This window comes from Excalfactoria chinensis, chromosome Z (assembly GCF_039878825.1).
Source record: "Excalfactoria chinensis isolate bCotChi1 chromosome Z, bCotChi1.hap2, whole genome shotgun sequence".
NCBI lineage: Eukaryota > Metazoa > Chordata > Aves > Galliformes > Phasianidae > Excalfactoria > Excalfactoria chinensis.
In genome coordinates this window covers 57,884,154-57,905,163 of record NC_092857.1, presented here as the reverse complement: position 1 = coordinate 57,905,163, position 21,010 = coordinate 57,884,154, and positions in this window count along the sequence as shown.

The following is a 21,010-nucleotide window of genomic DNA, read 5'->3' as shown; positions in this document are numbered from 1 at the left end:
GGAATGAAGGTACTGTTCCTTCTCAAAAACTTTTGGAACAGCTTTTTCTTCATCTATGACGTTGAAATAATCTGGAAAAAAAAAAAAAAATCTCATTGAAAAAATTAGTTTGGATCCGCAGTCACTGGAAAGATCGAAAACAAGTTTAAATTGAAAGGAAAAAAAAGAAATCAAACCCCATAACAAAATCATCAAAATGCAACACCATCCCAAAGAAGCAGAATTAAAAAGAGTCAGGATGAGATGTTCAACTGAGAGCATCTTCAAGCATTATGACATTTGGCAAATGTAAATCAAGCCACTTCCAGGATGTCACAAGCAAAATTTTCAACAGTGGTTCTGATGACTGAGGGACTGCTGAAGAATCTGTCATCAGCAGACCATAAAGAATAAAGCAAAAGCTATCACTAACATGCAGATGTTATCAGGATGTGACTTCAGCACAGCTATGCATCCCGATGGAGAGACAAAACTGCAGATGTTTAACGCATTATTGTGGAAACTAACAGCATACTATTCTACTTTAATTATTTAAATTTCACACAAAAGAGATATTCTGCATCTTCTGCCTCAATTGCCAGAGTGCAAGTTAACATTTCCTGTAAATAAAAGCAAACAACTTTTTCTACAGGCTAATTAAAGCTGTTAATATTTCTGAACAGGCTGATGGATAAATGTTTCTCTTTGAAACAAGCAAACAAGCAAACAAACAAACAAACAAAAAGAAATATCCAGACATCCTGCCTTCAAAGAAGGAAATAAACAATGCCATTCTGCTTTAACAGAGAAATAACGAGAACCAGAGTGCTGTTCAGACAGTGGGGATGTATTTTCACAAGGTGAATCAGGTGAAAAAAGGTAAGTGTATGAGTATGGGGGATGAAAGTTGAGACAAACTATTTGGAATCGATGTTACTGTGAAACAATACAGAAACAAAGAAAGAAACCATATGTTCAAATTTTAGCCTATGTGAGTAATTTTACTTCCTAAACGTATATGGAAAGAGCCACATAGCCCCACAGTTTTCACCAGTTTCAGAAACTTCTGTGATGGGGAAAGCAAGTAAACTCGTTAGGCAAGGGCTACAAGTGCAAAGCAAAATACTGCGACTGCAAATTCCCTACAGCAAGTGTAAATTTCCACTTTTCTTAACCAACATTTTGCTTCCATGGCTTTTATTCACCACCTTCTAAAAATCTGGAAGTCAGAAGCGCCTTACTGGCATTCCTGCACGTGAAGATCTCTTCTTTAACAAATGAAATAAAAACTTAAACTAAAGTGTTAAGATAGAAGAAAATAAAATGAACTGAAATGAAAGAAATGAAATGAAATACCGCTGGAGCTGTAGCCTCGTCAAACGCTGCTATTGCCTTCAATACTCAATCAATCGTTTTGCTCTGTAACCAGCTCAGACGTGAGCCGTGGCTGCAATAGGTCAGTTTACTAGTGCCCTCTTCTGCTTTACACTGGTCTCTGCTGCCCTCCTCTAACCTCTGCTCTCCCTCCAGCAGTTTCTGTTCTTTCACTCACGGATCCAGCAGGACCTTGGCCCTCTCAGGTCCCTCATGTCAAACAAGCAGGCGTCTACTGCATTACACGGCCTGAAGGTGACTGCACAGGGAGAGGGGGAGGAGGAGGGAGAAGCAGAGTCCTTGGAAAAGCAGGATGGCATCCCTGAGCAAAAATACATCAATCACACCAGTCCAGCTATCTCAATTAACCCTTAGTTAAGCTGGGACCTCCTGGAGAAGCTGAAAAGAGTTTGAGGGAATAAGAGATGCTATCTGCCACAAGGATTACCACTCTACATGTGGATCAAAGACAATTCCACATTTTACCCTAGTGATTAGCTGTAATTAAATAAAGTAAGTCTGTTTAAACTTCATTAGCAGCAAGACGTTTGCTACAGCAGAGTGGGCACAAATCATCCATTCTTAATTAAAAGATAATCCACAGGATGACCATAATCTTCTTCTAAAAATACACCATGTCCCCCTGAAAGATTTCTTCATCAAATAAGGATAAATAACAGTTTCGCAGTGTTCAGGCTATGAAGGAATGGATGCTCCTTCCCGTTTGCTTGAGTGAGTGCTGAATGTGCCTGATAACATCACTTTGGCATGCTATTATCTAAAACGGTAGAATACCTCACTTCAGCAAAGTCTGACATAAATCTTTGAAAACAAAGACATTGCATATGTATGAGCTGAAATAGATATGACAGTGTTGGCACATTAATATTCCTGTCACTGGGGGGTTTCAAACTTTTATGGAGATGATATCAATGAATTTGAGCTGTAGCTGGTGGAAGAGGGCAATGTACTGTCGGACATTTATTAATTAGGTACAGATAAACATATTGAAAAGCATATAATAATGTCCAAAGAAGTGCAGTGCAGACTTTCCAGAACAATTAAGAGGGAGAGAAATCAAGAGCCCTCTGAATCGTACTGCTACTCGGTTCTGGGAGGATCGGTTCTAATCGGCAGCCAAAGGACATCTCCCTCTGCTCCTGCAGTCGCTTTGCTGCTGCATGGACAGCATATGTTTTCAATTACCCTGTAACAACCCTCATTAAAAGTAACTGCAAAAGCCTAGCTCAATAGTTCTCTGCCTACTTACATGTGATCTGAAAGTAGTGCTAATGCAGCATGTTACAGAGATATTCAGTTGGATTTCTTTTTTGTTTAATTGCTTGATGTTAGAAACATACACTTCATTTGCAAGCGAAGGTAGAGCAGGTACAAGCACGTTTTAAGAAAAAACAGCAATATACCAGTTTCTATGTAGCAACAACAAAACATTAACTACTCTAAATTCAACCAGAGAAGAAAGAAAAAAAGAGCAAAACCTCTTTATGCCCTTCTTGGCCTTTATATACATGGCTTTGTAAGCTCTGCCCATTGTAATGGGAGTACTTGGACACTGGACTTGGACAAGCTCCAGTAGGCAGAAATCATGGACGTTTTGCTTGCAGGGTCTGTGGGGCAGAGTCTGCTCATTCAATAAAGTGCGTAGCATGACTTTTGATCCATAAAAGTAAATGACAAACATGAAAGCCACTTAATCAGAGGACAAAAATTCATCCTAGAATCAGACCCAGGATCAAAATTCATTCTTGAATCTGAATATAATCCTGCAAATGGTTCTTTTCATTTTTCCTTTTAGTTTAACACAAAAAGACTTGCAGACAGTGACCACATCCCCTCACAGCCTGCACTCGTCCAGTCATGTGCTGACCTTCTGATATAGGATAGCAGGGCTACTTAAAAGCTTTTCCCTGTACAGCTTTTGCTTTTTGGCTCTCTAGCTGCTTCACTCTTTTTTTCCTTCTTTCTTTTTCTTTTCCTTTTCTTTTTTTCCACCATTTTGCATTTCTGGCAGGCTGGTCTGAGCCCTGACATTCAATAACCTCTCAGCAGTCATGGACAAAGGCCTAAAAAAATTCCTCTTTCACAAACAGGCATGAAACTAACTCTAGATAAAGGCATCTCAAACACACTTGATGACAAGTCAGCTCTTTTAGGCTATTACAAGAGAGCACTGCTCACCTCCAAATATTTTTAGACTTTACTAATAAAATCCTGCAGAGGTGCTTAGGTCAGTGCTTTCAAAACAACTAGAAATACATCTGTGCTTTGGTTTTGATTTAACTCTTTTATTACACTAATGCTATCTGTCATTTCCTGCGTGTGTCAGCATTGCTTCTGAATGGCAAAAACGTCACGGATACACCATGCAAAAAAGAAAGAATCTTGTACCCTGCTATGATAAGCAACACTGCTTTGAAAAGAGAAGAAAAAATTACATGTTGATAGATTATCTGGCAACAGCAAGGTATTATATTTGCCATGGTCTCACACTAAGGCAGTGGAAGTTGACAGCATGAGTGGCATTGCTTATAAAGCTCCCACCCATCCCTCCAGTGAGTTCCTAATCCTTCTGCAGTTCTAGAACCTGATTTTGAAATAAATTTAGATTAATGGTGGAAATTACTAAGTGAATCCTGTGCACCAGTGGACCATATTATGCCATTTTCCTTTGCATGAAGTAGCATTTTATGTTCTCAGGCAATAAGGCAGGTAAGCAGAGAGGCACATATGTTGACTCATCAAAGTCTGTGGGACTGCAGTGTGGGTTTAGCATTATGTACTTGCAAGTATACCTTGTTGAGTTGGGGCTTCATCTATTAATTGACATGAGGAGAGGTGATGCATTATGGGTTTGTGATCAGTGTGGTGTCTTGACCAAAAGATATTTTTTCCAAATTACTTTTAGTACTCCACTCATCAGGAAATATAGCAACTGAAAATTTTAATGAGACTTCAAGAGCTATCCTTTAAGGCTGACAGATTTTAAAGCAGAGCAGCTGAAACCCAGTACTTGTTTACTATCAGCAAAAGACAGATGAGGAAAAAAAAGCCCCAAACCAGTTTTCTCTTTGACCAAAAATCAACCCATTGTTTATCAGAGAATTCATTCTACATTAACTAGGCAAAACATCCCTGGTATGGAACCACTGATATTCAGTGAGTAAAGAAAATGAAGTCACTGGATCTTTTAAAATGTAGTCTTTCATGTCAGTTCATTGCAAAAAATAATAAATTACAGCCTCTTCTTCTTTTTCCCAGCACATTTTTAGGATAGTTTACATGACTCTGGAATGGCTGAAATGCTTCACTGCCTACTGTAGAATGCTCTTGTGAAAACACATACATGCACAAAAAGGCATTGACTTCCACATTTTGTTTGCATAGATTTCATTCTACTATTCAGGATGAAGAAAAATGCAGACTATGTTTAAAGAAAATCAGTAATATGCTAGAAAATATTTATATAGTGAAAAAGGTACATAAAAAATAGCTAATCAGATATAAAGAGAAATCTATCCCATTCGTATGGCTTTAGTGCAGTATGAAGATTCTGCGAATCCTCTGATAAAAACAAACTAATAAAGTTGGCTTGTAAAGTGAACTACAGATAAAGATGGATCTATCTGCGTTATAAACTTTACTTCTGATGGTATTCACCTATGGAAATAATATCTACATATCCTGTTCCAACAGCTGGTACGACTAGCACAGACTTTCAGTGCCTATATGTGCTTTAGATTTCCTTCTGTCAAGGAAATCATATCCTTCCCCTGTTTGATTTATGAAGCAGGATTTTTTATAATTTCTTTCTTCTTCTTTTCCCTTTCTTTCTTTCTTTCTTTCTTTCTTTCTTTCTTTCTTTCTTTCTTTCTTTCTTTCTTTCTTTCTTTCTTTCTTTCTTTCTTTCTTTCTTTCTTTCTTTCTTTCTTTCTTTCTCTCTTTCTCTCTTTCTCTCTTTCTCTCTTTCTCTCTTTCTCTCTTTCTCTCTTTCTCTCTTTCTTTCTTTCTTTCTTTCTTTCTTTCTTTCTTTCTTTCTTTCTTTCTTTCTTTCTTTCTTTCTTTGAAATGGAGATTAATGATGTGAGATCACAATTTACAGGAACTAATGTCTGGACCTCCCCTCCATTTGTGTTTATAATGTTTCTGGGTCTGTGACACATTCAATTGTTTCTATTTTTTAAACGCGTTTTAAGATATGTTACTTAAAAATAATACAAAAATTATTGGAGTAGCAAATGCTGCTCTCTGTTTGATTTTCATAAGCTTATGTGCCTACATTGTTTATTTTATTTGATCATTAAGGCCTAGATCTTACTGTGTAAATAAATCTGCTGGGCCTCTGCAGAATATTGTTGAAGTCATTAGAGTTTCACATATGGAAAGAACTATATCTGTGCCAATCATACAGTAAAACTAGGCAAGATTCTGCAACAATTTTCTCAGTCAGACACTTCTTATACAAATTAAAACAATATGAGTATGAATATGTTTTTAGAAATTTTGTAGGTTATATCTTTATCTTTTAAGTAGATGAATAATCCTAAATGTTTGGAAAATCATGCATGTATACAGGACATGCAAAGAGAGTAACACAAATACAAATGCATACATTCAATTGTATGCGACAGTAAATAATTAAACATAACTATGATGACATTTAAACACTACATCTTCTTGAAAATACGTTCTGTCATTTTATTGGTGAATTCCTAATAAGTCTGATTTTTTATTATTACTAAAGAAAAAAAGTACCTAATACATTCACCTGAATAGAGTAACATATGTCTCTGTTTTAAGAGAATTTTTTTAAAAAGTCCTGTCTAGCTCAAAATAGTCTTGAAAGATGACTTGCCTGGATCAACCATTTCTGACAGTCTTGAATTCTGATTTGCAATGCAATTTTTTTTCAAAGTTGTTATACCGCAATATCTTCTTGCTCCTAGGAGACAGTTCAGAGTGTCTCAGCTGCCACCAAAGCTGCAATGATTCTTTATAGTAAAAAGTAATACTGCATATATAAAAACACAGTATATAATGTAGAGTCGTAAGTAACTATCACAGCAAAGGAGTTTTTCATTTTAGCTTTCAGTGGTATTTATCAACTTACTATCTGCAAATTGTTTTCAGTGAAACTATGATGATTAGCAAGATTTCTACTACCTTAAATTATTTCCAGTTTCAACAAACCATCAGCATCAAGGAAAGTCTGTACATATGCTGCTTCTTCACACTTATTTATGATCCCAAGATCTCTAATTAAAATCATTCCCTTGTAGTAGTCTGGAACACAATTGAAGATACTGAAAGTCAAGGCCTTGGGCTTGGTAGAAGCCACAGTTTCCACAATATTAGGAAAAATGTTGAAGCACTTTTTTATGGTTGTGAAGGATAAGGAAAATAAACAGGACAAACTGGTAGGTTAAAACAAGTAGTAGCCATTTTATAGAAAACCTATAGGAAATCATCTGATCCAAGGAAAACTATTTATTTCCTATAGGAAAGGAACTAGAATTCATAATTCTAGGAAACCAGTATCTATGAATTCAAGGGTTACAGTTTATATGTTAGCTTAAAAATTCCCTCCACACACTGGGGCGTTGTTTTTCCTTTTCTGACCAAGAGAAGACTTTCTCCTAAGCCTCCCTGATGTCTTCTCAGCACCACAGATATCAATGCTCTTCTCATGCACAGGTAGATTAGTTAATATATACCTAACTTATTTCTGAGCAATCACTGACAGGCGGTATTCTGCTTTGAAAGTTTCAGCTTCTACACATCTAAAGAAAGGCTGGAGTCTTATTTGATTTTTCAGCTTTATAAATTCATCTATTAAATCATGTTAGTTCTACCTAAAAGCCTTGTCTTCTCTTAGGAAATGTGAGCTTTGTTAACACACCAAGGTTTAGCACAAATACTTATTCCTACAGGATGGCTCATATTCCTGTTGACTCCAGGGCCACCTGCCTGTCTAAATCAGACTCTAACATGTTAGTCAGGCTTTGAATCAGGAGTTGCAGACGGCACTGTAGATCTCTATAGATGAGGTATCTGAGCATGGTTTAGGTGTCAGTGTTTGGGAACAACAGAGGTGCTTGCCCTGCCATTTAATAATTGAAACATGGTGCAGTTTAGCATGGCTGTAGAGCACTCAAAACAATCAACATTTTCAGAGAATGGCCCAAGCCTTTGTTCTGTGTCACTCTTGGGATATGACAAGGCAAGAAGATAGAAGGAACTGGACTGCATATGCGATAGTGCCTGAATCCTTGTGCACACCAGCACTTCCAGCACCAAGGAGCTTACCTCTTGCATGCTACTTCTGGCAAGTGCTCATTTGGTTGCATGCTACAGGCCAAAGGAAGAGTACAAGCCAAAGGAAGAGTAAAAGCACAAAGTCAAGCACTAAACATGCAGCCTGTTACCAGAGAAGAACCTGAAAAAATAAGGAGCAAGGGAACTGGTTTGAACTCCAGAAGTCATGCAGGGCAACGAGACCCAACAGACAGCTGTGAGACAGAGGTAAAAGTCACAGCCCTAGGGCCCACTGTGTGGAAAAAATACTGACCCTTGAAAGTCAGCAAAAACTTTTTATTAATTCAAAAAGAAAACTGAAACAGCAAGGACGGAAGCTAAAGGCAAGTGTATAGAAGGAAAGAGGCATGAGAAATCTGTCTGTGTTTACATGTCTGGGCTGCTGGCTGCAGTTGCATTGTCTTCCGGATGTTTTTCCTAATGGAGAATTGTTTTGTTTTCTTTCATTTTTAAGTTGAGGATGTGAAACTTAAAACACTGAGCTAATGAAAGCAATAGGCTCTATTTTTGGTAGTTCATATATGTTTATGTATGTGTGTGCACAATCTGTACATGGAAGTAAATGGACACGTCTTCTTTACTTGCAGCATGATCACGTACACTGCATTTTACTAAATGCATAAGATTGTGTTTGCAACCCCTCAAGCACTCAGAATATCTCCCATTAAAACAGCAGTTTTCCAAAGTGCTGTATAAAGTATGGATCTTAAATAGGAATTTGGAGGATGGGATGATTTTGCAGTCCCCTCAGTCAGGTTGGGGAGGGCACTTGGTGAAAGGCTGAGTGCTGCAAAAAGATGCTAACTAGAGAATGGAAGATAAAGTACTCGGAGCCGACACTAGGTAAGTAAAGAATGACTTGTAAATGTTAAAATGAGGGTAGAGAATGGAGCACATGCAAAAGCATTCCACAGAAAAAAGAATCTGAGTGGAGTGCAGACTGAAATGGGGATGGGAATCTGTATCCTACCGCATCTGTCTGTCTTTGAAACATCTCAATTACTTATGAGGAAAAGATGAATTTTCCATTTTCACTGCTAACCTTTCCACTTCTTTCTCATTACAGTGAGTAAACAACATTAAATGGCAAATCCTACAGTTCACAGAGTACGGTACGCTGCTGAGCTGTCTTTAAGAAAATACAGTACAAGTGTATTAACCAGAAAATATTCCCAAGAGTGTCTAGAATTTCTCTCTCTTATGAAATTCTCAGAGTTATAAAGTATATTGGCAGGTCTCAGTCAACAAGAAAGACTGCAAAAGTCTTCTTTTTTCCCAATACTGAGCTTTTAGTCTAATTGCTTATTTGCAGTCTCAGCAAGCTGGAGAGAAGAATTTTATCCTCTTTGGCTTGTTTCTGAATACTAACTAGCCAGCCCAGTCAAGGCTCTCTAAAGAGTGAAACTGCATGAGAGACACACTGCATTTGACACAGTCAGGAGGCAAAAGAAAGAGCAAAACAAAAGTCTATTCAGGACTGAATCCTCTGATATACTCCCCCATCCCCCACCTCCTTTAAAAATAAAGAGAAAGGGGAAAACTCATGAATCCATGGCTGAATGCCTGAGGTTGTCAGAAGAAAGGACAATGAATGACAGCTGACTGTCAGCACAATTCTCAGCGTCTGAGTTATCACTTTTTGGCATTGTTCAAATGGGAGAAAAAGCGTGTGTGCTTAAAAAGGAAATACCGAAAGGAGTGCTTTATGAGGGGCTGCGCTCAGGCACGCCAAAGCAGGCGAGAAAGCTGGTAGATCCGCAAGGATTTGTCCCTTACGAGTATAGTGCTCTAAGAAATCTTCCCAACTGAACTCATTAAAAACTTTTCTAAGCATGCTGGCATTACATGGTGCCTTAAGACAACAGGGGTCAGAAAACTATTTTCCTTTAAGGAAATCAGATACGAACCGTACATACCTAAAGTGAAGACAACATATATGCATGACTTTGTTATCTACCTGTTGGTGATAGTAAAAAAATGACACAGGAAGACCAATTTTTAAACATTTCTTGCATGTTCAACTTGCTTAGGATCACCTTGCAAACTGATTTTTTCTCCTGCAGATTTGCCTACACTTTCATCTTCACTGACTGCCTTAATCCTCCAGTCTTTGTTGTTCCAATGCACAATCAGCTTGTTTTTAAGTCACTTCTACCCACATTTGTTAGTGCTGAAACATTACTTTAAGCTTTTACAGCTCCATAAATCCATACAAATGATGCACAGGTTTTCCTGGGAAAGGTTGAAAAAACTAAAGCAGAGAAGATTTTTAGGTTATTTAAATAATGCATTTTAAGTTGGCAGACACTTAACTGCCTGGTTTGTGTAGTAAGAAGCACTACCTGAACTGAGCGACAGCTCATGATGAGGAGACCCTGGAATGGCAGGGGTTTTAGTAATTAAAGTAGATCTGGCCCGTGCTCAAAGCATTAGCTCACTTAAGCCTGTTGACCATCTGTACTAGAGAGAAAATGATTTATCCCCAGCTCTGCAGGGCTGCTAGGATCCACAACGACTGAAAATAGTGCGAGTTTCCAGGTCTTTCCCCAGTGGGCATGAGGGCTGCTCTAGAGCGCTGCTGTTTCTGGGAGGGAGGGGGTAACTGCAAGATGGGGTGAGATGCTCATCTGTGCTGACCTGAACATCAGCAGAGCCATTACAGGAGAGCTTGCGCTGCAGTTACCACCCCAGCAGGTGTTACTGTGGGCTATGAATCTTCAGAGAGAAATGAGGAAATGAGGTGGGAGGCAGCACAAGTGAATTGCAACATGAAAAATAGGAGGAAGGTAATTTGCAGGCTCCTTTCTCTGCCTGCCTTCCCCCCCCCCTCCTTCCCCCCCCCCCCCCCACCTTTTTCTTTAAATAAAAGGGAGATGCCTCTGTATCTGACAAAAAAGATACTAAGAAGTTCCAGATACAGGCTTTGCCAGTAATTAATAAAACACCTAAAACCAGAGGATGTTTGTAGATAAGGTATTAGCAAAAGTTACTCATATTTTTGCATAATCTACGAGGGCTGCTCTGAAAGTAATGCCTTCTATGTTATTATGTTGGCCCATGACATCAGAGGCAGATGTTGCTGATATGACTCTAGATATTGAATCCTCCCAACTATAGCCCAGTACATTTTATTTCCACGTGACAGATGGCAGCAGAGGGGCAGTGTGGCACGATGGTGCATGTCATGGAAGTGTGTATGAAGCAAAGATGTGTCACTGAATTCCTCCCCTGATGTTCACTGACATTTGCAGAACATTTATGGACACCAAATGGTGGCTGTGAGCACAATGAGGCAGTGAGCTGTGTGTTTTAGCACTGGTGACAGTGATAGCGGGTCACCTATGCTGGTGCAGATTGTCATAAGTGTGGCATGCTGGCTCTTGTTCATCAGTGGCAAAACTGCACATCTCATGGTGGTGACTGTGTTGCAAAAAGGTGCTTTGTGGCTGAAAATGTGTCCTATTGCATAGTGTTATGGTACTCTTTTATCTGTTATAGTTTCTGTGTGAATAAATAGTAGGTACTAATTTAAGACCTATGTATCTAGAAAACAAGATTGTGTTTTCAGAAAAGGAATAAAAAACTCTGTGAGAACTTAGCTCTATTGCTCCAAATTAGCACGGACCTGTTCTTGAATGTTGCAGCTTTCCTTCAGTGTCTGTGCTGATGCCATCACACTTCTGTGGAGATAAAAATGCTAAGGGCATAAATGCTACCTTATCGTGAACAGAGTCTTGAAAACAAACAAACAAAAAAAAACAACCCAACCCACAGCAACATATATTTGCAAAGACAGTATCTAATCTTTCTAGATAGACACAATGATTTGCAAATATTTGTGAGGGCTTTATTTTGTTGAAGGCATGGAGAAAGGGTTTCTCTACAAGTAGGGTTGTAGGGTTGAACAAACTGCTCAAAAACAAGTTCTGTTGGGCTAGTTGGGCTATTATTCATAACTAGAAGGTGCACTCTCTAGATGTAGTGCATGAAGGTACTAGAGAATAAAGAACAAAATGAACCAAGATTTCCAATTTGAAGAACTTTAAATTCTCTTTACATAATATTTATTTATTTTTTATTTATATAATTTAGTGGCCCTTTAATAACTGTATAGGACTATCTAAGTTAAGAGCTGATTCTGTAGTCTTCTGTTTTTGGGTTTTATCTTCCTTTTGCGATAACAGAATGACTGCTAGAAGTATAAACCATTTTGAATTTCAGGAGGAGGAAATTAACATAAATATGAATGAGCTCAACTCTTTGTTGATAACCATGTGGGTATAAATAGAGTGGTGGCACTGGTGAACAAAAGAAGGGCAACTGAGGTCATCTACTTGTACTTAATGCAAGTTCTTTGACATGGTTCTACACCACATTCTTATCTCTAAATGGATTTAAATGCTGAACTACTCAGTGGATAAATAGTTGGTGGGATGGTCACAGTCAGTGTTGTTGTCAATGACTCTACATCCAGGTAGAGGCTGGTCATAAGTGTTGTCCCCCAGGGGTTCATTCTGGCACCAGTGCTCTCCAGCATCTTTATCAAATGGCCTGGGTAGTGGGCTTGTGAGTATCCTCAGCAAGATGACTCTAAGGGATGCCATCCAGAGATACCCATGCATGCTTGAGAAGAGGGACAACATGAACCTAATAAGATTCAGCAAAGCCAAGTGCAAGGTGTTGCACTTGGGTCAGGGCAAATCCAGATACTTGTACAGTCTGGGAGAATGACTCATTGATAGAATCTCTATAGAGAAGAACCTGGTAGATGAAAAGCTGGACATGAGCCAGCATTGTGCATTTGCAGCCCAGAAGGCCAACATTAAAGTATTCTTGTCTGCATCAGAAGAGGAGTGTTCAGCCAGGCAAAGGAGGAGATTATCCCTCTCTACTCTGTCCTCATGAAGGCCCATCTGGATTACTGTGCCCAGGCCTGGGGCCCCCAGCACTGGAACATGTTGCCCAGAGAAGTTGTGGATGCCTCATTACTGGAGGTGTTCAAGGTTATGTTGGATTGGGCACTGGGCAGCCTGATCTTGTAGGTGGATACCTTGACCATGGCAGGGGAGTTGAGACTTGGTGATCTTTAAGGTCCTTTCTAACCCAGGTCATTCTATGAAGTGATTCAGTAAACCTGCTTCAAGTACTATGATAGCAAAAGAATCTTTGCCTCTTCTACTCCAGTTTTGATATTGCTGGATGCCAAATAATGAAGTGTTTTGCCATATTACTATACCTTGCAATTTAGACTTGCAAGTTAAAGTAGCTTAGTGGATTTTATCACCTGTCATTTTGCAAGGGATTTACAAGGGATCTCAACTCCATGTAGTTGAAATTAACTTACCATGTTTACATTCAAATCAAAGTCCTTATAACCACTTTTGCAGTAGGATACTTATTGTTTTCAAACTCGACAGCGAGACTATACAGTATGTTCTTGAGATTTTATCCCTTTACATAAGTACCCTGATGATAAACATGCAGTCTTAAGAGATTTCTACTGAAGTATCTTAATCCTATGGGATTCAATGATTATTATTATTATTATTTTTTCCCTCAGGAGTGATAGGAAATGTATGGGAAAGAAGAGAATGAAATCCCAGTTCAGAGAACCAAAAGAGACACTTCATCAGGCTTGCCTCATACTTTATAACTTTTGTCTGCACTTTCTGGCGTGTTGAAAGGATATTAAAAGCACAAGGACTTGGCTGTTTCACCACTGGAATGAGAATGCATCCTGATACTATGCAAGCTGATTTAAGGCATACAGGACAAATTTGAAAATATATTATTCTGAGAATTAGAAAACAGATAGATCTCCTGAGATCCTGTCTGGGGAGAAAGACTGAGAAAAATCTTGGATATAAGTAGGCTTCTTTCCTTTGTCTTTGCCCTGGGAATACAGTTGGTAATCAAGATGTACTTCCTGTTTTGGCATAGCTTCCTGATTGCTTTAGGAACATGCATCATCTATACCAAATCAGTTTCCCCCATTTCTTCAACACTTACTTACTATTGAATACCCTTCAGAACAGGATTAGTGCTTCCCAAGCTGCAAGAAGCTTTAACAAACTTCTGCTGAGTGGCGTATTTTACAAGTTATGCTTAATCTCTGGAGACTGGAAGAAATAGTCAATCTTTGAAACATCTGTTTCCAGGATGGATGGAGTGCATATATGTAGTCTTACATCTCTAGGACTAGACCAGTACCTCCTGTCTATAGAAACACAACATCTCAGGCAACAGAGACATAGGTTCTGATGTGCAAAGATAATCAGGGGGAGCTAGGATTACAAATATAGCTGTGGAACAACTGTTAATAATTGCATTATGTATATAATTGCTTACATTCTAAACTATGTGCTATTACGTACTCTGAATTTCTTACTGTTTTTGATAGGTCACTCCCAAGCTTGTGTCATGTAGAGTGATGAAAGGAAAACCAGAAGTCAGAGCAATGAAAGACTGCTGGACCTTTGGATGCTGAAGGGAGAGAACTGTGTATGGACACAGAACTGATATAGATTTCACATGGGATTTGAGAATATAACTCAGAATTTGCAGAATTTTCTCTTTTTCACTGTCTGTAACTGGACCTGAATGTCTGTATATCTCATGAGCAATTCAAAGCCTCATAGAATTAACTGAATGTGGGAATATTGCTCTGATATTTTTTTTCTCTTGTACCTTTCTTGAAAATTCTTCAGTGGTCTCAAAAATGAAAAAAAATGTAGCACTGTAGGTTAAATTTGAAAAAAAAAACAAACAAAAACAACTAAGCTTCTTAATATAGATGCATTTTGATTGGTTGGTGGGAAATGACATCTTGAGGTCTTTTGTGTTTTAATTGAGGATAAGCGACTGATAAGACACTATGATGATAATTTTAGCTTCTAATGAGGAAGAGAGGAAGTTTTGAATACCTTTCTGTAAAATTAATTCCTGATTTAAAAGATAAGTGTACAAATGTTATTTACAGGCTTCATCAAAAGACTAGTCTGATTTTGCTGTAACAGCATCTCACCGCTTTCAATCCGTGCTTCTAAAAAAGAATAAATATGCTGAATATCTTTTACAGCATCTAATACCTTGGTTGAAAGCAATGGTAACATTGCTTTATTAAACTCATAGAGGCCTCTGCTTACATTCTAGTTTGACAGGAAGATTCTCAATTACCTCTGTTACTTTGATGTAACAAGAAATATGTCAAGAGGTTTTTCTTCTTCTTCTTCTTTTTTTTTTTTTTTTTTTTTTTTTCCTTCAAATCAGTGGAACCTATAAAACAGAGCTATTAGATGTGATCTTCCAATAGAAAGCAATTTTTCTACTCTATATTATTAAAGCTGGAGATAAATAGCTGACTAATATTTGTTAACAAGCAAGAAATATTTCTCAGTTTCAATACTTGCCGTGTAATTTGAGCTGATCCAAAAATATAACATTAAGTGGTCTGTGTGTCAATAAACACAAGTCCAGGAAGCAGAAACTGATAGCAGAGTATTCCTGGAGGATTAGCCAATATTATTCATAGTACTAAGTTGAGGTTACTCCCAATAATGTGTACAGTAAACAAGTGATAACATTGGTTCTCTCGTGGATCAAGATAATTTGTCCCATTTTTGAATTATACAGTTTCCAGTTTCCCATTGTTTCCATTTTTATTTTATTTTATTTTATTTTTTTAATTCTACTAATATGAAATTATTGAGAAAATGAGTTATTTTTATCTAACTTTGAGGACCAAGTTCACAACTAGATTGAAGCAGTCTTCCTTTCTTGATGAAAACTGACGAGGAACACCAAGCCAGTCTTTTCCAGGAAGATGTGTTTGCCCTCGTATGAGTAATTGTAAAAGCAGTCCATGGAATTAAATGAGTGCACCACCCCACCAGCTTTCATTGGGGGTGGATACTCAAAATGTGGATAATTAGAGTAAGGACATCAGCAAGAAATAAACAGTTTGGTGTCTGACAGATTTCATTTGGTGGAAGTCTCTAGGAAATCCACACTGGAAAATCATGTTCTCCTATTTTTATTTATTTATTTATTTATTTATTTATTTATTTATTTAATTTTGTTCCCACAGTTAGAATCTGTGGCCTTGAAATCTACTTACATTTTTACTAAATTACTGCATGTCAGTATGTCCAGCCTCAGCAGCAGACTCAGGCCACCAAGCTCTCCGTGTTCTGTAGTAGCTAAGCAGCTATAAGATGGTAGCACCTTTTCAACAGACAGCCTCAAAACAAGTTAGAAATGGCAGTCTAGATGTGGAAGACTTGTATCTTGCCACCAACCACCACCAAGATCCATCCCTGCAATTTTGCTTGCCATAGGGCCCATTTTAAGACATATTGTGGCAGTGTTCTCTTGGTCACTATCTTGTTTCTGCAGTAAGAAATGAAGATAAAAATGAGCTTGAAAATATGTGGAAACTTTTTCCCTCTGGTATGATGACTATGCATCTGGCAATCAATAATGCAGAGGACATGTTGACAGTGAGATACCCTTCTTTGTGACAAATGTTTGAACACTGGGACATGTTCAGTTCATAGTTGTCTTATGTTTGGGCTAAGAAAAATAAATGAGTTTTCCTCTTGGGAGTCTTATTTCGTGTTTTGATAAAATTTTCCTTTTTTTTTTTTTTTTTTTTTTTTTTTTTTTTTTTTTTTTTTTTTTTTTTTTAAATTGTTAATAGCCAGTAGAATGCCATTAGAGACACAGACTCATCAAATGGGCAATAACAATAATAAAGTTTATGTATCTTGGCTGCCATCTACTCCAAAACCTGTGGAGTTCTCTGCTGGAATAAAGAACCTGCAAAAGCAAATAGAACAATTAACTTTTAAAGACTTGCCTGGTGAAGAATTTGCAAAAAACTTGTTTTTTAAGAGCAGCATAAAGGAGAGGCAGGAACAGACAGTCTACCTGGACTGTATAGAATATTTTATACAAAATCTGACGTTGCAGAAAAGGACATTCTAAATCCCTAGCCATTTATTTTTCATGAGGAAAATACAACAAAACAAAATGAGCAAACAAAAAATCATGATGATCCTATTTTCTTTTGTTAGGTCTCTACGTATTATTGGCAAGACAGTACTGTCCTTTCTCACTACTACTAGAAATGAATGGGCTGAATTCTCTTTAGATAGTATTTTTTTCAGGAAGCAACCAAATATTTCAATAACTATTTATCATTTTAAATGGTCTTTTTTAACCTATGCTTTAAATTCTGTGTCAAAGGTCAAGGAAAGATGGATAGGGCTTTTTTGAACTCAAAAAGAAAAGTTAATGTATCTTACTTAATGTTCCTGTGTAAACCTTCATAACAATATACTAGTTCACAGTGTGTGCAGTCCCAGATGTGTTATGGCACTTCAACCTTGCCTTCCTTCTACAATGGCACACTAACATGCACACATGCATGCTTACATCTATATTACATTTGTGTTAGCATTTACGATGTATGTTCTTATTTATAACAATATAAAAAATATGTGTAAGTGATTATGTGGAAGACCTGGTCAGTTATTCTGTGGAGTATGGAAAACAACCTACAGAAGACAGAAACTAAGTTTGTAACAATAGTAATGACTAAGTTAAATAGCAATTTACCTATACATTCCTTTCCTTTCAATTTGACATCAATGCACGCACATAAAAACTGTCCTGGCTGAGGTGCTGACTAAGTTGTATGAACTGCTTTGGTTCCCTGCTGGTTTACAATCCAAGCCTTTCAATGCAGAGCTGCTATTCAGACTTCAGTACTTGTCTGAAGAGCTTTGTGTTGTCTTTGGGTGTTTAATACTTATAACAAGGCACTTTCATTAAGTGCAGCCCAATTTTAAACATTCTGTCCATTTATCTGAGCCGTCTGTAAATGTCTGAAGGAGACCAGCTGACTGCTCCTACTGACTCACCTAGCTTACACTTCTTAATTTTCTTCTGTTTCTCATCAGCTTCAGACTCTGTAAACAAGCTCCCTTTCACAAAGCCTCAAAAGGGTGGATGTTTAGCAAACCCCATATTACAAAAACATTTCAAAGATTTATTTTATCTCCTGTTTAAAGTGGGATACACACTGTCCTTTAAAACACTGGCACTCTTCAATTTGCTGTCAACGTGTGAAAGTATTCTATAGTTCATTGTCAATCAGCACTGACATTTTTTTTTTCCCCCCGGAAGATCTCATGGCTCATTTCAGCAGCATTCTCTAAACTGTTTGAATTTAAAAATCCTTTAACTTATACTGGAAGTCTGAATCATAAAAATTCTCAAACACTCCTGTTTCTGAAACCTCCCACTCAAGGATTCAAAGTTTTCCTCCGTTAGTTTTTTCCCAAGGAAAGACTGTATGACGGATGTTTGTTTTCACCTCTGCAGAAGGATGTGAATAAGAAGAAATTATTCTCAGTACATTCAAACTGTCTGTTATTAAAAAGTGGATATTCTCCAAAATACGCATCTTATACAAGCTAAAGTATGTGTTTGAAGGATTCACTTACTTCCTCTTTCTTTGAGCATCTCATTATCTGTCTGACCACACACAATACTACAGAATAAGCATTAATAAGCATTAAAAGGAGGAATAATATGACGCTTAGATATGACGCTTAGCTACAGTGCACATAAGTAATAAGAATCTCGTTTAGAGCCAATGGCTGTACTAAATGCAAAAAAAAAAAAAAAAAAAAAAAAAGATATACTTTTGATAAAGTCCCTTGGAAATCCAGGGCTTTATTTCATGTATGTGAAGCTGTGGGGAAAAAAAAAAAAAAGCTATTGAGTGTCCTGCAGAATGAACTAATTTCTTTTCAATTCACTTTTCCTTTCTATTTCTGACTAGACTTGAAGTAACAAAGGATCAGCTTCTTAAAATAAGCATTTCAGACATTTTGAACAGATACCAAAAAAGCTTGATCCACTCGTGCTAACTGCTCTGATTATTTGTACTGGACTTCACTTACTTCTGCTGCAGCGTGGAAAGGAAAGCACTGCACTGTGAATGCCCACTTTCTCAACACAGGAGATAATAAGTTAGTTATACTTAATACTAAGTTTTCCACTAGCCCTCAAGCTCAGTATTAATTTTCAGCTGTACTGAGGTTTAGGAATTGTAATATATCTAGTTTTACATCAAGGCCAACAGTGCTCATTTTACAAAAATTTTGCTCATTTTACAAAAATTTCTAGAGGTAGATAAGTGGGGCATAGTGTCAGGAATACTGACTTTACAGTAACATGTTCTAAGAATAGTGATGAATGAGGCAGAAGTTGAAAGTCAGTGTATAGAAAAGCATCGTCAAATATTCATAGGTACATGAAGAAAACAAATAACTGGCCATCTCCCATTTTGCCTGAATTTTCATTATTCCATTACCCCAATTTGGAGCCTATTTGTCCTTCATAAAGGAGTTTTGGCTTAAGGAATGCATTTAGCAGTACTACTGTTGTCCCTGCACCCAGTCCTGGGAAGCTTAGTACTCATTTTACTTGCAGCCAGGTTTCCCATCATTTGCCTTGGGGCTCTGTACAGTACCAGTGGACAGGGCACATTCAGAGTTTATATGGCAAACTTGTTGACCTCATTGTCAGCTTAGCTTTAAATGTGAAGCCGTGGCCACACAGTCAGCTAACAAGGTATAGGATTACCTATATATATTTTGTGTGCCTATCTTGTTAAAAACTGACAGCTAAAACTGACTTGTGTCTGTTTTCCAAGTTCTCCTCCATGGGTCATAGTCATCCCTGCTACAATATGTAGATGTTGAGGCAGCAAAGAAACAGCTAATGCTGCATTCAGCTATCTACTATGAGATGGGTAGAAGTGCAGTTGGCAGCACATCATTGGAGAGCAAGCCTGTGGTATTCCCCATGAATTTTGAATTAGAAGGCAGGGAGATCTTAGGTAAAGATCTGTTGAGGTAAACATGACGAACACCACTATTCATATAGGTACAGCCTCAATCAGCATTTCTTGTGTGTAGACAACATTTATATGATGACGATTCATGCTAACATGTATGTTTGTGTAGCTCAAGAACTGACAGCTGTTAAAAATAAAGGGTGTGGTGGGAACTCATTCATACTTTTGTGGACCATCTATATTTTTAGCAGTGGAAGCCTGCTCTTTAAAGGACTTAGAGCATTTCTTTTGTTGAATTTTCTGTTTCCAGTACACTAGCCATTTAATATTGCAATCAGAGTTCATCCTCTAGACTGCATATTAAACAGACATGTACAAAAAACATTTACTAAGGTAAAAATAATTTTTAAAAATCTGGCATAGGAAAACAGAATCTTTGGGGAGAAATGAAGATAAAGTTATAGTACAAATGCTGACATTTTTAATAAAAGCAAGAAGTTGTTGGTCAACATTAATAAAAGTGGGCTTATATGTCACTTACAAAATGGAGAAGTTGACAAAAGCTTCTCCGCAGCCTTGTGATTAGCACGCTTACCTGTAAAAATGACACACGGGCTTCTTCTGTGTCTAACAGAGGTGTAACATAAGCTTTGATCCTCTTGGGGAGTACTTCAAACATAAATGTGCAAGAACAACAAATTTTAATTTCCACATAGTTTTTCTTTTTAGCTGGAGCAACAGCTGAGCCTTTTATCAGTAAGAGAAACTGAGAATGGCAAACCTAGGATTCCTACAGACTAGAAACTCATCTTTCCAGGCAAGACAAGAAGTTAACTTCCAGACCTCTGGCCCAGGCCATGCACCTTTTGGATGTGAACAAAGATTTTTGATTTCTGAGGTATGTTTCACGCACATCAGGCCACAGTATATGGGGACGTGAAGGAGTGTTGATGTATCTTATGTTGCCTCAGTTTAATGGTAGATTATTAAGGTTACTTGTGAACCTAAAATGTCCAGTCAAATATTTTCTAATTGCAGGTACCAGTAGGTACCAGTAAAACAGTAAAATCCCTCAGTGTCACAAAATTATGCTTGTATTTATTTAAACTATAGGAGTATTTTCTTTAATCCACAGCATACAAGAGGATGACTTTACTAATGAGAGACTGCTTTTGCAAAAGAATAATTCAGAAAACTTCTGTAAGAATGGCCCATACCTCTTCAAATTCCCTGATGTTCAGTGAATGAGAAAAAAGCAAATCTCTTTCTTGTCTTAATTTTTTTCAGAGTTTCTGCCAATTTTCTGAAAATACTGCCTTCAAAGATGCAAAGATTTTATTTACATGGATTTACTGGATTGACTTTTTTATTTTTTCTTTAATATGAACATTCCTTTACAGGTTTAGGAAATCCCTAACTTGTCTTTCTTATGGCTTCCAGTACAGTCTGCAACTT